The sequence below is a fragment of the Dendropsophus ebraccatus genome, chromosome 12, assembly GCF_027789765.1.
Source record: "Dendropsophus ebraccatus isolate aDenEbr1 chromosome 12, aDenEbr1.pat, whole genome shotgun sequence".
In the NCBI taxonomy this organism is placed as follows: Eukaryota; Metazoa; Chordata; class Amphibia; order Anura; family Hylidae; genus Dendropsophus; species Dendropsophus ebraccatus.
The window spans coordinates 89,213,491-89,230,317 of NC_091465.1; the positions used below are offsets into that span (position 1 = coordinate 89,213,491).

A 16,827-nucleotide genomic window follows, 5' to 3' on the forward strand; every position below is an offset into this window, starting at 1 on the left:
TCACCAATGACCATCTGGATGATGGAGAGGAGACATGAGAGAGGGTCATGTGATCACATGAGACTAAAATACAACCCACAGCCGGGACAACTAAGGAGGAACCCCACAGCCGGGACAACTAAGGAGGAGACCCACAGCCGGGACAACTAAGGAGGAAACACACAGCCGGGACAACTAAGGAGGAAACCCACAGCCGGGACAACTAAGGAGGAAACACACAGCCGGGACAACTAAGGAGGAAACACACAGCCGGGACAACTAAGGAGGAGACCCACAGCCGGGACAACTAAGGAGGAAACCCCCAGCCGGGACAACTAAGGAGGAGACACACAGCCGGGACAACTAAGGAGGAGACACACAGCCGGGACAACTAAGGAGGAGACACACAGCCGGGACAACTAAGGAGGAAACCCCCAGCCGGGACAACTAAGGAGCAGACCCACAGCCGGGACAACTAAGGAGGAGACACACAGCCGGGACAACTAAGGAGGAAACCCCCAGCCGGGACAACTAAGGAGGAGACCCCCAGCCGGGACAACTAAGGAGGAGACCCACAGCCGGGACAACTAAGGAGAAAACACACAGCCGGGACAACTAAGGAGGAGACCCCCAGCCGGGACAACTAAGGAGAAAACACTCAGCCGGGACAACTAAGGAGGAAACCCCCAGCCGGGACAACTAAGGAGGAGACCCCCAGCCGGGACAACTAAGGAGGAGACCCACAGCCGGGACAACTAAGGAGGAAAAACACAGCCGGGACAACTAAGGAGGAAACCCACAGCCGGGACAGCTAAGGAGGAAACACACAGCCGGGACAACTAAGGAGGAAACCCACAGCCGGGACAACTAAGGAGGAAACACACAGCCGGGACAACTAAGGAGGAGACCCCCAGCCGGGACAACTAAGGAGGAGACCCACAGCCGGGACAACTAAGGAGGAGACCCACAGCCGGGACAACTAAGAAGGAAACACACAGCCGGGACAACTAAGGAGGAGACCCACAGCCGGGACAACTAAGGAGGAGACCCACAGCCGGGACAACTAAGGAGGAAACCCACAGCCGGGACAACTAAGGAGGAAACCCACAGCCGGGACAACTACGGAGGAGACCCCCAGCCGGGACAACTAAGGAGGAAACACACAGCCGGGACAACTAAGGAGGAAACACACAGCCGGGACAACTAAGGAGGAAATCCACAGCCGGGACAACTAAGGAGGAGATACACAGCCGGGACAACTAAGGAGGAGACACACAGCCGGGACAACTAAGGAGGAAACCCCCAGTCGGGACAACTAAGGAGGAGACCCCCAGCCGGGACAACTAAGGAGGAGACCTACAGCCGGGACAACTAAGGAGGAGACCCACAGCTGGGACAACTAAGGAGGAAACCCACAGCCGGGACAACTAAGGAGGAGACCCACAGCCGGGACAACTAAGGAGGAGACACACAGCCGGGACAACTAAGGAGGAGACCCACAGCCGGGACAACTAAGGAGGAAACACACAGCCGGGACAACTAAGGAGGAAACCCCCAGCCGGGACAACTAAGGAGGAAACACACAGCCGGGACAACTAAGGAGGAAACACACAGCCGGGACAACTAAGGAGGAGACCCACAGCCGGGACAACTAAGGAGGAGACCCACAGCCGGGACAACTAAGGGGAAAACACAGCCGGGACAACTAAGGAGGAAACACCCAGCCGCGACAACTAAGGAGGAGACCTACAGCCAGGACAACTAAAGAGACAAACCCCCAGCCGGGACAACTAAGGAGGAAACCCACAGCCGGGACAACTAAGGAGGAAACCCCCAGCTGGGACAACTAAGGAGGAAACACACAGCCGAGACAACTAAGGAGGAAACCCACAGCCGGGACTACTAAGGAGGAAACACACAGCCGGGACAACTAAGGAGGAGACACACAGCCGGGACAACTAAGGAGGAGACACACAGCCGGGACAACTAAGGAGGAGACACACAGCCGGGACAACTAAGGAGGAAACCCACAGCCGGGACAACTAAGGAGGAAACCCACATCTGGGACAACTAAGGAGGAGACACACAGCCGGGACAACTAAGGAGGAAACACACAGCCAGGACAACTTAAGAGACAAACCCCCAGCCGGGACAACTAAGGAGGAAACACACAGCCGAGACAACTAAGGAGGAAACCCACATCTGGGACAACTAAGGAGGAGACACACAGCCGGGACAACTAAGGAGGAAACCCACATCTGGGACAACTAAGGAGGAGACACACAGCCGGGACAACTAAGGAGGAAACCCACATCTGGGACAACTAAGGAGGAGACACACAGCCGGGACAACTAAGGAGGAAACACACAGCCGGGACATCTAAGGAGGAAACACACAGCTGGGACAACTAAGGAGAAAACCCCCTGCCGGGACAACTAAGGAGGAAACCCCCAGCCGGGACAACTAAGGAGGAAACCCCCAGCCGGGACAACTAAGGAGGAAACACACAGCTGGGACAACTAAGGAGGAAACCCCCACCCGGGACAACTAAGGAGGAGACCCACAGCCGGGACAACTAAGGAGGAGACCCACAGCCGGGACAACTAAGGAGGAAACCCACAGCCGGGACAACTAAGGAGGAGACCCACAGCCGGGACAACTAAGGAGGAGACCCACAGCCGGGACAACTAAGGAGGAAACACACAGCCGGGACAACTAAGGAGGAGACCCACAGCCGGGACAACTAAGGAGGAGACCCACAGCCGGGACAACTAAGGAGGAGACCCACAGCCGGGACAACTAAGGAGGAGACACACAGCCGGGACAACTAAGGAGGAGACACACAGCCAGGACAACTAAGGAGGGAACACACAGCCGGGACAACTAAGGAGGAGACACACAGCCGGGACAACTATGGGGGTGTATGGAGGAGGGGTACACAATCACTGCTGCAGGGTCGGCAAACCTGGTCAGGACCTCCAGGAAACGTCCGACCTCTGTAACTGCAAACAAAGGTTTCTGCACCAAATAGGAAGCTAAAATTATTATGTTAATTTGTTTTCCCTAAGACCCATTGGCATCACAACATATGGGGTAAATTCGCCCCTGCGAGCCCCTGGGACGAAGGAATATTTAATGAAAAAATAACAATTAAATTTTAATCCCCTCCTCCATGAGGTATAAATAGGCTCCACCTCCCCCTAGACTTCAGTCTAATTATAAAGAAACACAGGGAGGGAGTCTTGTGATGCCAATGGGTCTCAGGGAAAACAAATTAACATAATAATTTTAGCTTCCCTTACGTCCCATTGGCATCACAACATATGGGGAATTAGCAAGCATTATCCCCAATGGGCGGGTTATTTATTACGTCCGCATTAAGAACAGATCTTGCAAAGGTTGTTCTTGACAAGAAAGAAGTATCCAGCCTGAAATATCTCACAAAGGTAGTCAAAGACGACCAGGTAGCCGCCTGGCATATGTCCTCAAGTGGCACAGCGGCACGCTCTGCCCAAGTGGAGGCCACAGCTCTAGTAGAGTGAGCCCTGGTAAATTCTGGTGGATCCAGATCAGCAGAGGAGTAAGGCAATGGAGTCACAGATCCATCTGAATATTGAAGGTTTTGAAGCCTTTCTCCCCTTGTTCTTTCCTGCGAAAGGGATAAAGAAATTCTCGTCTTTACGAAAATCACCTACTCTATGTGGATAGATCTTGATAGCTCTGGATACGTCCAATAAAGAAAGATCCAAGTCTTCTTTAGATGATCCAGTAGGAGAAAATACAGGCAATACTATTGGCTGGTTGATGTTGGCAAATGAAGCCACCTTAGGCAGGAATCCTGGAAGGAACCTAAGGATAACCTTGTCTTGGGAAAAAAATCACGTATGGAGGTGCGGAGCCAAGGGCTTGAAGTTCTCCAACTCTCTTAGCAGAGGTAATGGCTAGTAAAAGAGAAACTTTCAATGTTAACTTGAAGTCTACTTCCTCCCAAGGCTTAAAGGGAGGAAGACACAGGCGTCTCAACACAAAGGATAAGTCCCATGGGTCTACCTGCTTTACCAGGTTAGGCCTAGTCTAGCCTTAACAAAATTCTTTACCTCCAAGATCTGAAAGAAACGTGAGTTTAGGTGTGCAGAGAGGGCTGCTATCTGCACCTTGATGGAACTAGGTTTTAATCCTTTATAGAAGCCTTCCTGTAAAAACTCCAATGACTGTGGAGTAGAAGGTTTAAGTCCATCAATACTCTTGCTCGCACACCAATCTTGAAAATCTTCCAAATACGTGCATAAGATTTATTTGTAGTGCAACTACGAGCGTGAGAAAGGGTATACTATACCTTCTCAGAAAAACTAGAGTCCAATACGGTCCTCTCAGTCTCCGAGCTGTCAAGCTGAGGCTGGAAAGATTCCTGCACAGATGTTGACCCTGGGATATCAGATCCGGATGCAGAGGTAATCTCCAAAATTCCCCTCTGCTCATATTCATGGGCAGGGTGAACCATGACCCCTTCGGCCAGAAGGGAGTTATTATTATTACTGACGACTGATCTTCGTCAAACTGTGGGAATCATGGCTATGGGAGGAAAGATATACGCCAGCTGGTATGTCCATGGTATTGTCATTGAGTCCACTACCGTGGGATTGTCTGCCCTGTAAAGGGAACAGAAATTCCTCAGTTTGGCATTGCTTGCTGATGCCATGAGGTCTCTCTGAGGAAGCCCCCACCTCTGGGTTAACTGAATGAACACTCTCCTTGAGAGAGACCATTCCCCCGGTAATGTCAGGCCTCAACTCAGTCAATCCGCCAATATATTGTCGACACCCCTGATATGAATCGCAGAGAGTCTGGTTATTCTGGTTTCTGCCCAACAGAAAAATCTTCTCTACTTCCCTGAGGAGAGAAGGGGGATCTGGTACCTCCCTGTTTAGGTACGCCACACAGGTCCTGTCATTCATCCGGATTCTGACTGCTCTCTGTAAAATAGGAGGAGAAAAATGAAGAAGAGCTAGGTAAATCGCTCTAAGCTCCCTCACGTTGGAGGGCAGAGCGGATTCCTGTTGACTCCAAGATCCTGCAGTCGTGATGACTGTCAGATGAGCTCCCCAACCTGTTCCTGAAGCATCTGTCGTGATGGTTACCCAGTGTGGTTCTGAAAATAAAACTCCATGTTTGACTTGTCTCCACCACATTAGAGAATGTCTTGTTTGAGTCGATAGAACATGCATCGCATCCAAGTCCTTCAGTCCTCGGTTCCATACTGTTAGTGCTTCTCTCTGAAGAAATCTCATGTGCCATAACGCCCATGGCACCGCGTCCGCAGCTGAGGCAAGGAGCCCTAGAAAGCGCATTTATGTTCTTATGGATACCTGACGAGGAGGAATTAGGAATTAAGTCTGATTTCTCTATGTTGATAAGCCAACCTAATTGTTGAAGTATGTCCTGGACATAGTTCAACTGAACTCTCAGAAGATCCTGAGTCTGAGTCATAATCAACCAATCGTCCAGGTAAGGGATAACTTTAACCCCTGTAAACGGAAGCGAACCATCATGGTGACACTACCTATGTGAAAACAAAGGGTGCGGAGGTATTCCGGATGGAAGGACTTTGAATTGTAAGTGTCTTACCTCCCCCTGGATTTGGATGGCGAAGGCTCTCCTGTGAGCCTTCAGAATCGGTACATGAAGATATGCATCCGGTAGATCTATGGTGACCATAAAATCTCCCTCCTGGAGGATAGATTTTACCGATCTTATGTTCTCCATGTGGAACGTCTTCTTTATGATGCACCTGTTTAGATATCGGAAATCTATAATAAGCCTCCAATTTCCGGATGGCTTCAGCACTAGTAACACTGGGGAGTAAACTCCCTGACTGATCTCAGATAGAGGAACATCCTCTAGAGCCTCTATGGAAAGGAGGTAAAGAATTTCTGTCTCTAGGACTAAGTGTCTTTCTGGCTTAAGATTTCTTGACAGAAGAAATCTTGGAGGAGGAAGAGATGATAAATGAAGAACATAACCATTTTGAATAATATTTAACACCCAGTGATCTTTTCTTAATTCTTCCCAGGCAGGGAGAAACAAACTCAGACGTGTTCCCACTGGACAGCTTCTGCGTCAGAAGTCTGGTTTCTAGTTGGTGTCCTTATTCTGCTGCTTCCCAGAACCTCTTCTGGAATAGTTTCTTCCTCGACCTCTGTACTGGTATCTCCCTTTGCCTCGCTGAGGAGATTTTGCTCTGAGAAAGGAATCACCGCTCTTATAGGACAATGGTAGGGACTTCCCCTCCTTGTCAGACAATTCCTCCATTAATTTATCCAGCTCAGAGCCAAACAGCCTACCTGGTTGGAACTCCATATTACAGAGCTGAATTTTGGAGTTAGCATCTCCAACCCAGGGTTTTAACCATAGCGCCCTTCGGCAGCGGTCAAGAGCGTACTAGTTTTTTTACGCTAACCTGGTTCCCTGAGATGATCATCGCAGAGGAAGTCAATGGCCATAATGACCTTTTTAAGGAGCGAAGGACCTTGTCCCTGCTAGCTCTACCTTCCAATTTTCCTGGACCTTGGTCAGCCATCTTCTTAGGCTTCTAGAAACCTCAAAGAAGAAATGGAGACTGCCCCTTGGGCTGCCGCTGCCGTGTATGATCTCTTGAGGGTTACCTCCACCCTTCTATCCATCGGATCCTTAAGATTGGATCCGTCCTCCGCAGGCAGCACAGTACATTTCGACAGTTTGGCTATGGCCGGGTCCACCTTTGGAGGCTCAATCCAGTCCTTACATTGTTCTTCCTTGAGAACATATAAGGTCTTAAACCTCTTGCTCAAACCCGGAGCCTTTTCCGGTTCCTTCCATTCCGCCTGTAACATAGACAATGAAGTCTCTCCCACAGAAATAGCCCTAGGCTTTTTTGAGGAGGACCAATCCTATCCTCTTCTATTTCCTCAGGGTGTATTTCAGCTTGTACAGCTTAGCAGAGTTTGTGAATTCTATCAGCTGTGAAATACCCCCTGAATAATTCTTTCTCATCTTCAGAAGTAGAAGAGGTTTCAGAAGAAGATGATGACTTAACTTCATCAATCACAGTAACTGAAAATGACCATAATCCTACAGCCATAAAGTAATATACTCACAGGCTTGGAGTAGAGAGAGAAATACTCCATTTGGTCTTTATCTTAGGACACGGGCGGCGAATCTCATTAGCCGCTAAAGTCCTTTGCACATAGTACTTGACCCATACAACTACATCCTGAACATCAGGCTCCTCATAGGTTTAGGTCTGCATGAAGGACAGCGTACTTAGTCTCACACTCGGTACATGAAGTGCTTCCTTAGAAGGTCTTTTGCCGGCAGCAGGACTGGTCTCCATTTCAGACATCTGCAAATAATCAATGGATTACAATACATATAAACCACTAGCCTGGCTAGAGTGATATCGGAAAGAGACACTAGGTGGCAGCAACACTTACTTTTAAGTATATAGAAGAGAGATCACAGAACTTTGCACTCAGATGTTTTCTATTAGATCCAAATGAGCCACAGAAAATCCTTCCAGAGGAAGACAGCCAGACCTAGAGGTAGCAACAGCTTACCTTCTGCCTTGGACACACAGCTAATCCAGCATGCAGAGAGCGCGCGCCGCTACCGGCCCCCGGAAGTGACATCACACCGACGCCGCAGTGCTGAGACGCACGCAGCGCTGATGCGTTCCACAGTCGAACACGACTGGAAGAAAAGCCAGCGGCTCGGGTGACACGCAGAGTGCGTTCCAAGACGCACCAGGTAAGAAAAACTTAAAAGCTAAGACCTGCAGAAGCAAATATCAGGATACTACCTGGACACCGGCTCCAGCGGCATCCCAGCCAGGGCCGGCCTTAGGGTAGATGGCGCCCTGTGCGAAACTTTCTTTTGGCGCCCCCCCCCCCGCCCGCCTCTGCTGATACCCCCTAATAGTGACATAAACTAAATATTACAGCCTCCCACCCCCCCCAGACAACCCCCACTGCCCCCCGCTGACTGTTATATATGTGACCTTTTATCACTTTTTGAATTTTTTTTCTGGGATGTGATTTCACTAAAAATCTGTAAATTTGGACTTCAGGATATCAGGGTATGCTGGGGGTAATAGTTATGCACTGTTTTGGCTGTTGGGGTATGTTGGGAGTAGTAGTTATGCACTGTTTCAGCTGTTTGGGTATGCATGGGGTAGTAGTTATGCACGGTTTAAGCTATGAGGGTATGCTGGGGATAGTAGTTATGTACTGTTTAGCTGTTAGGGTATGCTGGGGCAGTAGTTATGCACTGTTTAGCTGTTGGGTATGCTGGGGGTAGTAGTTATGTACTGTTTAGCTGTTGGGGTATGCTGGGGGCAGTAGTTATGCACTGTTTAGCTGTTGGGGTATGCTGGGGGCAGTAGTTATGCACTGTTTAGCTGTTGGGGTATGCTGGGGGCAGTAGTTGTGCACTGTTTAGCTGTTGGGTATGCTGGGGGCAGTAGTTGTGCACTGTTTAGCTGTTGGGGTATGCTGGGGGCAGTAGTTGTGCACTGTTTAGCTGTTGGGGTATGCTGGGGGCAGTAGTTATGCAGTGTTTAGCTGTTGGGGTATGCTGGGGGCAGTAGTTATGTACTGTTTAGCTGTTGGGGTATGCTGGGGGCAGTAGTTATGTACTGTTTAGCTGTTGGGGTATGCTGGGGGCAGTAGTTATGCACTGTTTAGCTGTTGGGGTATGCTGGGGGCAGTAGTTTTGTACTGTTTAGCTGTTGGGGTATGCTGGGGGCAGTAGTTATGCACTGTTTAGCTGTTGGGGTATGCTGGGGGCAGTAGTTATGTACTGTTTAGCTGTTGGGGTATGCTGGGGGCAGTAGTTATGCACTGTTTAGCTGTTGGGGTATGCTGGGGGCAGTAGTTATGTACTGTTTAGCTGTTGGGGTATGCTGGGGGCAGTAGTTATGCACTGTTTAGCTGTTGGGTATGCTGGGGGCAGTAGTTATGCACTGTTTAGCTGTTGGGTATGCTGGGGGTAGTAGTTATGTACTGTTTAGCTGTTGGGTATGCTGGGGCAGTAGTTATGCACTGTTTAGCTGTTGGGGTATGCTGGGGCAGTAGTTATGCACTGTTTAGCTGTTGGGGTATGCTGGGGATAGTAGTTATGCACTGTTTAGCTGTTGGGGTATGCTGGGGATAGTAGTTATGCACTGTTTAGCTGTTGGGGTATGCTGGGGATAGTAGTTATGCACTGTTTTAGCTGTTGGGGTATGGTGGGGCAGTAGTTATGCACTGTTTAGCTGTTGGGGTATGCTGGGGATAGTAGTTATGCTCTGTTTTAGCTGTTGGGGTATGCTGGGGATAGTAGTTATGCACTGTTTTAGCTGTTGGGGTATGCTGGGGATAGTAGTTATGCACTGTTTAGCTGTTATACTGTTAGGCAAGGAGAGAAGAGATGCCAGTGTCTGTATATATACTGTGACAGTGCATGTATACACAGCAGCAGGGTCAGAACAGTGTACATGAAGTATATTGCCCCAGTGTATACAGACTCTACAGAGAGAGAGAGAGAAAGAAGATAGAATATACACAGATAGATAGGAGATAGATAGATAGATAGACAGACAGATAGATAGACAGACAGATAGATAGACAGACAGATAGATAGACAGACAGATAGATAGATAGATAGACAGATAGGAGATAGACAGATAGGAGATAGACAGATAGATAGATAGATAGATAGATAGATAGATAGATAGATAGATAGATAGATAGATAGATAGATAGGAGATAGATGATAGATAGATAGATATGCGATGCCCTGGCCCCTGGGGGCCACTTCCGCAGTGCTGGTGTTATGAGCGGGCAATGACCGGTGCAGCTGCCGGGGTTATACTTGTCACGGTATAGGCCTGAGGGCGGCACAGCTGTAGGGCCGGTCTGAGGAATCTGCGGGTGATGATGGGCATGCGATTCTTCGCTGCACTTAGTCAGGGCACCAGTTAGTGGACACCAATGCCAGGGTTCAGTAACAGCGGTTTTATTATAGATAAGGTAACTAGTAGCAACAGTTCTGTCCGGATGCAACCGGGTATATAGCAGGCTTTGACAAATAAGGCAGGAGTGGTGCTGCATAGGCTGTGAGAATACGTGCCGGATGATGGGAGTAGGAGTATGAGAGAAATAGCGTTGCTGGGTGGATTAGCTTGAGAATAATACTTGCTGTGAATCCTTGCAGCGATGAGGAGAAATAACGGAATGACACCCAGATGAGAGAGAAGAATCCGGTCACTTGAGCAGGCAGATACAGCCGAAGACTTGAATACAGCAGCAGAATCAGTCACTCTTCTTATGGTGAAGAGGCTGCAGAGAAGAAGCCCAACTCCTCTGAGACAGGAGAGGGACGACACACATCCTCCTTGCTTGGAAGCAGGGGGAAGACTAACTTGTTAGGAGGAAGTGGGAGGTCACATGGTTGCTCCTGGCCAGAGCTAGTCGGCCATTGGAGGAACCATGGTTACAGGTCACGTGATCAACAGCCTTGCATACCACTGTACACTGTAATAATACACAAGAATACATGACAATACACATGAAAATGCACAATACCAGAGAATACTAGGGGAAAACCAGCAGCAGTTGCAGTGCAAACACTTACCAGAACAGGCATTGACACAGCAAGAGAAATGGCCATAATAGGAGTAGTAGTCTGCATGTTCTGGGACACTGCATACCTCCCTAGCAAATTTGAGCCGACCTCGGCGAATCTAGAAGGCAGCAAACATGAATAGACTGGACAATCAAACAGCAGGAATGAATGATGAGAGTGAGTGTGATGAGGTGTGTGTTTCCCACGCCCAAGGCACAGGTGAGAAGAGAGAGAGGATGAGAAACCCTAGTGGCAGGACTTCACCTAGGGGTGCCTAACGTACTCTGGCGACCAGGTAGCTAGTGCGTGAACCATCTGACGTGTAAGCCAGGACAAGTTAACTGCTGGCGGGGGACCCTCAATATTCCAGCCAGTTAGACAGTAGGTTTTCTGTTAAATGTGTTACCCTACTGGAGGAGAACGTGAAGACCTGTGTACTATCTTGGCGTGTCTGAGTAGTGTCTTGGATACCTGGAAGAGAAAAGAACAAAATAATAAAAGCAAACAAACATGGGGGCCCCTTACATACCGGTCAATCATACAACACAATTACTCAATAGGCCAAACACACGAAAGGGTATCCAAGGTGCAATATGTATGGACCAGTGTGAATATTAGGTAAGACTATGTGTGATAACTACTGCGTTGGGACAAGACAGAGGTAAACAAATACTGGAAACAAAAGGAAAGGAAACACAAGGGACAACAAATACTGCGAGGTCTTGAGGAGAACTGGCTCACATGAATCTGAATGAAACCGGAGAGAAATCTGAATGAAAATCTGAGAACAATCTGAATACAAACTGGCTCAACTAAATCTTTCCAGCTATAGATATGATAATAATACACAATACTGAGACTGGATGAGAAAATACACTCCTACATAAACTGGACTTTCTCTGAGGTATATATAAACTGACTTCTGTTACTCAGAGGAGGAGCTATCTGTCTCTGACACTGGAAAAATATACTGTTTTACAAAAGAGGCACTCTACTCTGAGGCAATCTATGTAACCTTGTGCTTACTCAGAGGAGGAAATACAAAGACTTCGATAACACTGGAATACAATAGTAGAAAAAGTGCAATAATGAAATAAGTGCAATAATACCCTGTGTGGAACACACAATCACAGGAAAGTGCATTAGGAAGGAATGGGTTAAGTGTCTCTGTGAGGTAGAGTCTCTTTTAGGCAATTAGAACATCGTCCATGTAAAAGGCTCTGGGACAGGCACTAGAGAACCTTTTGTTACTGTAAGTGTCCATCAGCTCATGGCTGGTTAGTACAGGGAACTTGGTCAGGAGGACCAGGCACGAACCTTAAACGTTGCATGAACTGGAATGGTGAAACAGCACACAAAAAAAAAAAACACAGTCATAGAACTCAGCCCTTGGGAGGACATTTAACAGAAATGTCCTGGAGGACCCCAAGTGGCACCCCTCTTTTTCTCCCAGGGATAATACCGGGAGGAAGCCGGAGCAGGAGCATCATCTGCTGCGGTGGTGACCACGAGGCTAGGGGTCACGGAGGTCACAGGAGAGACAGTAGGGGCTACTGTGGTCACAGGAGAGACAGTAGGGGCCACATGGTAGGTAGCGGTGGTGGTCGCAGCTTTAGCCACGGCAGTGGTAGGGGAAGTCACCGTAGTAGCCATGGTGAGGGGGGCTTTAGCCACCGGAGGTAGCAAGGTTAGGGCCTGCTTGATCTCATCCGCCAACTTCTTGATAACCGGGTCGTCCCCAAACACCCACTGAGGCAGGGATGGTGACTCGGGCCCGGGGAGCCTCCAGGGACTGGCGTAGCAGGTGGCCTTAAAGTTATTCCCCTGGCTAGAAGCAGGAAGAGGGGCGCCCGGAACCCCGGTACTCACGGATCCATCGTTTTCTGGCGAGGTCGATCCTCCTGTGGAGAAGGCAACCTCGGGAGTGCTGGAGCAACGAGATCCCGGTGAGACGCTGGCGATGGAGACAGGCTCTTCCTCCGGACCGTTGGAGACTGGTGTAGAGCCCCAACTGATATCGCTGTCGGAGGGTGGCGGCATTAGCAGGCACGCAGGATTGAGCAGAGGCAGACTCTCAGGCAGTGTAGGCATCACAAGCGCTGGGGCTGCAGGCAGGTGCTCTTCATAGGCCGCCATCTTGCGTTCCACTGGCCGGAACTTGTAGCAGGAAGGGGAGGAGCGCCAGGCTGGAGGATCAGGCTCCAAAGTCTGCCCAGCAACAATGACGTCAGTGGAAGCGGCCGGCCAATCAGGAGAGACACAGTCATTATCAATGGCGCCAAGCAATTCCCGCTTCTCGGCCGCATGGCAGTTAACCCCCTCGTCACCGGGGGATGGCGCAGGTAGAAATAACAGCAAGAAGCGGCCATTTTGTGTACAGTCTAAGCCGTGCAGCGACTCAGTAATCAAAACTCCCATGGCAATTTTAGCAAAGTCTCTGGAGACGATAATAAACTATAGATCTTGTACACCGCGTGGCGTGTGTATCCTGTTCGTGACGCCAAATGCGATGCCCTGGCCCCTGGGGGCCACTTCCGCAGTGCTGGTGTTATGAGCGGGCAATGACCGGGGCAGCTGCAGGGGTTATACTTGTCACGGTATAGGCCTGAGGGCGGCACAGCTGTAGGGCCGGTCTGAGGAATCTGCGGGTGATGATGGGCATGCGATTCTTCGCTGCACTTAGTCAGGGCACCAGTTAGTGGACACCAATGCCAGGGTTCAGTAACAGCGGTTTTATTATAGATAAGGTAACTAGTAGCAACAGTTCTGTCCGGATGCAACCGGGTATATAGCAGGCTTTGACAAATAAGGCAGGAGTGGTGCTGCATAGGCTGTGAGAATACGTGCCGGATGATGGGAGTAGGAGTATGAGAGAAATAGCGTTGCTGGGTGGATTAGCTTGAGAATAATACTTGCTGTGAATCCTTGCAGCGATGAGGAGAAGATAACGGAATGACACCCAGATGAGAGAGAAGACTCCGGTACACTTGAGCAGGCAGATACAGCCGAAGACTTGAATACAGCAGCAGAATCAGTCACTCTTCTTATGGTGAAGAGGCTGCAGAGAAGAAGCCCAACTCCTCTGAGACAGGAGAGGGACGACACACATCCTCCTTGCTTGGAAGCAGGGGGAAGACTAACTTGTTAGGAGGAAGTGGGAGGTCACATGGTTGCTCCTGGCCAGAGCTAGTCGGCCATTGGAGGAACCATGGTTACAGGTCACGTGATCAACAGCCTTGCATACCACTGTACACTGTAATAATACACAAGAATACATGACAATACACATGAGAATGCACAATACCAGAGAATACTAGGGGAAAACCAGCAGCAGTTGCAGTGCAAACACTTACCAGAACAGGCATTGACACAGCAAGAGAAATGGCCATAATAGGAGTAGTAGTCTGCATGTTCTGGGACACTGCAGATAGATAGATAGATAGGAGATAGAGAGATAGGAGATAGATAAATGATAGATAGATAGATAGATAGATAGATAGATAGATAGATAGATAGATAGATAGGAGATAGATAGATAGATAGAAGATGATAGATAGATAGGAGATAGATGGATAGATAGATAGATAGATAGATAGATAGATAGGAGATAGATAGATAGATAGAAGATGATAGATAGATAGATAGATAGATAGGAGATAGATAGATAGGAGATAGATAGATAGATAGATAGATAGGAGATAGATAGATAGATAGAAGATGATAGATAGATAGATAGATAGATAGGAGATAGATAGATAGATAGAAGATGATAGATAGATAGAAGAAGCATCAGGCTTACAGCAGGGGCACAGGATGCTAGACGCTGCAGGAATTGCTGAGGAGCATGGAGGAGGCACAGGGCTTGCCAGAGGTTACAGGTCATCACACTGATGGGGAAGCACGGCCTGTGCTACAATGGTCAGCTTACACACACAGTCCGGCACACAGTTGAGCAGGCTGCATTGTGGCAATGAGTGAGTGAGTATCCCACCCGCGGTGGGCGCCGGGGGCGGGGCTTGTCGGCGAGGGGCGGAGCTTACCGGGACGTACCCGGAACATTAATTTGCCAGTCCCTAGTCTGGCTTCAGGAGCGCCCCAAACCAAGCACTATGCAGGGAGGGCAGGCGACCAGCTAGGGGGGCGCTTTGGCAGACACACAGAACGTCTGTCTGCCAGACAGTTAGGTGTGCAACTGTCTGCCAGAGCGCCCCCCAGCGGGCTAGGAGTGATGCGCCCTGTGCAAGCGCACAGGTCGCACACCCCTAAGGCCGGCCCTGATCCCAGCAATCATTACCTGGAGAGAAAACCTGAATGCAACAGGTTAACAAAGCATAAAAACGGAGGAGGGACAAAGTCCCCTAGGGCTAACAGCAACGAAGTAAAAAAAGACTGAGGTCTAGGGGGAGGTGGAGCCTATTTATACCTCATGGAGGAGGGGATTAAAATTTAATTGTTATTTTTTCATTAAATATTCCTTCGTCCCAGGGGCTCGCAGGGGCGAATTTACCCCATATGTTGTGATGCCAATGGGACGTAAGGGAACTTCTCTTCTATTGTATCACATCCTTATTACATGGAATAAAATGGTGAATAATTATGTATAAATCCTACAATGTGATTATCCGGAATGTTCTTTAGATTCTGTCTCTCACAGGTGACGTATATCACCCCCCTCTCCATTCTGTGTAGGTGACCGGTACCGGTACACAGAAAGATTATCTAACAGATTATCTACCGAAGATTTAAAGCCAAAGCCAGGAATGGATTTGAAAAGAGGTGAAATCTCAGGCTTTCCTTTATTACCTGATCTCTGTCTATAGTCTGTTTCTGGCTTTGGCTTCAAATCTTTGGCAGAGAATCTGTCAGATAATCTTTCTGTGTAAATGGACCCTTATTCTCCTCAATTTAACACTCTGTGCTGCTGTGACCCCCTAACAAAATGTAGACATCACACACCTGTAGTTTGGAATGGTGGTACATCCAGCGTAGAGCAGCAGCCGCTAAGCTGGGTCTGTCCTCGCCGTACGTTGCCTCCAGCGCCCTCTGCACCAGGTCAACACCCTGGAAGTGATGCTTCTTCCAGTATCTGCAACACAAAAATGTGTCACCATGCTGGTCAAGTAGGTGGACTAGGAGGTGTGGCATGGTGGAAAGACAAGGGGGTGTGGCATGGTGGATAGACAAGGGGGTGTGGCATGGTATCACAGGGATGGGGCACTTGTGATTACTTATGACATGTCAGACATCCCTGACACAGAGTAAGAATCCCCACATTCTGTATAGGTGGATGATGAGAGTAGTAGTGCCGGGTACACTGACCTGCTCCTATATCAATCAGACGCGCTGATGCCGAAGAACCTGCAGGGTGTCTGCTCTGTATACTGGTCCTCGTACTTGTACCTCCCAGTCAGTATTCCTCCTGGATAGGAATCACAATACTTATAAATGTCCTCAGCACTGACTCCGACAACATGGCCGCCACCCTTGTGGAGGGGTTACGGTCAGTAGTGTACACTTACCGGCCAGCGGATTGTAGGCGTAGAAGCGGATGCCGAGTTGCCGCAAGCAGGGGATCAGCTCTGTCTCTACTTTTCTGGTTGTGGCATTGTACATACCCTGGGGGAGGGGAGAAGGCTCAGATACATAACGCCATGACTGGAGACAACACTACAGAGACTGCCCTGCTCCACAGAGAGCCGAGTCCATTACAATGTTATAAGCAGAGACCAGATCATGTGGAGGTTACAGGCCCAAAGCCTGAGGCTGCACTACTGAGACCAGCAGGTTAGGTTCAGCGTCGTCATGGAGAGTCTGTGTGGATCCACACATATGTACAAGGCAGGATGGAGACACTGATAGAAATGGCGACTGGGACCTACACGGGTCTCTATGACAACATGGCACCTGATGTATATGTGCGCACTACTTACACCAATCTCTACATCAGTGATCCCTATCCCAAAAATACAACCTCCATCATGCCCCCGCAGCACCTGGTAGACGGTGGGCAGCACCCAGCTCCTCTCCTTACAGATACAGTAAATCTTCATCACCATCCAGGACGAGTAGTTGGAAAGACCCAGTTCCTTGAACTTTCCCTTTAAAAAAAAAAGAACACATATTTTACCTCAGTTTTACTATACGTGCACCCAATTAAGAGGCGAGGAGCGGCGGCCATAGTGGTAGTCACCAGTATCCTGAAGTCTCGCC

The 16,827-nt window shown here is 49.1% G+C and overlaps 1 pseudogene; it reads right to left on the reverse strand.

The window, feature by feature from the left end:
* Positions 1-16,827, reverse strand: part of LOC138769925 (aflatoxin B1 aldehyde reductase member 4-like) — a 32,075-nt pseudogene that overhangs the window by 3,495 nt on the left and 11,753 nt on the right.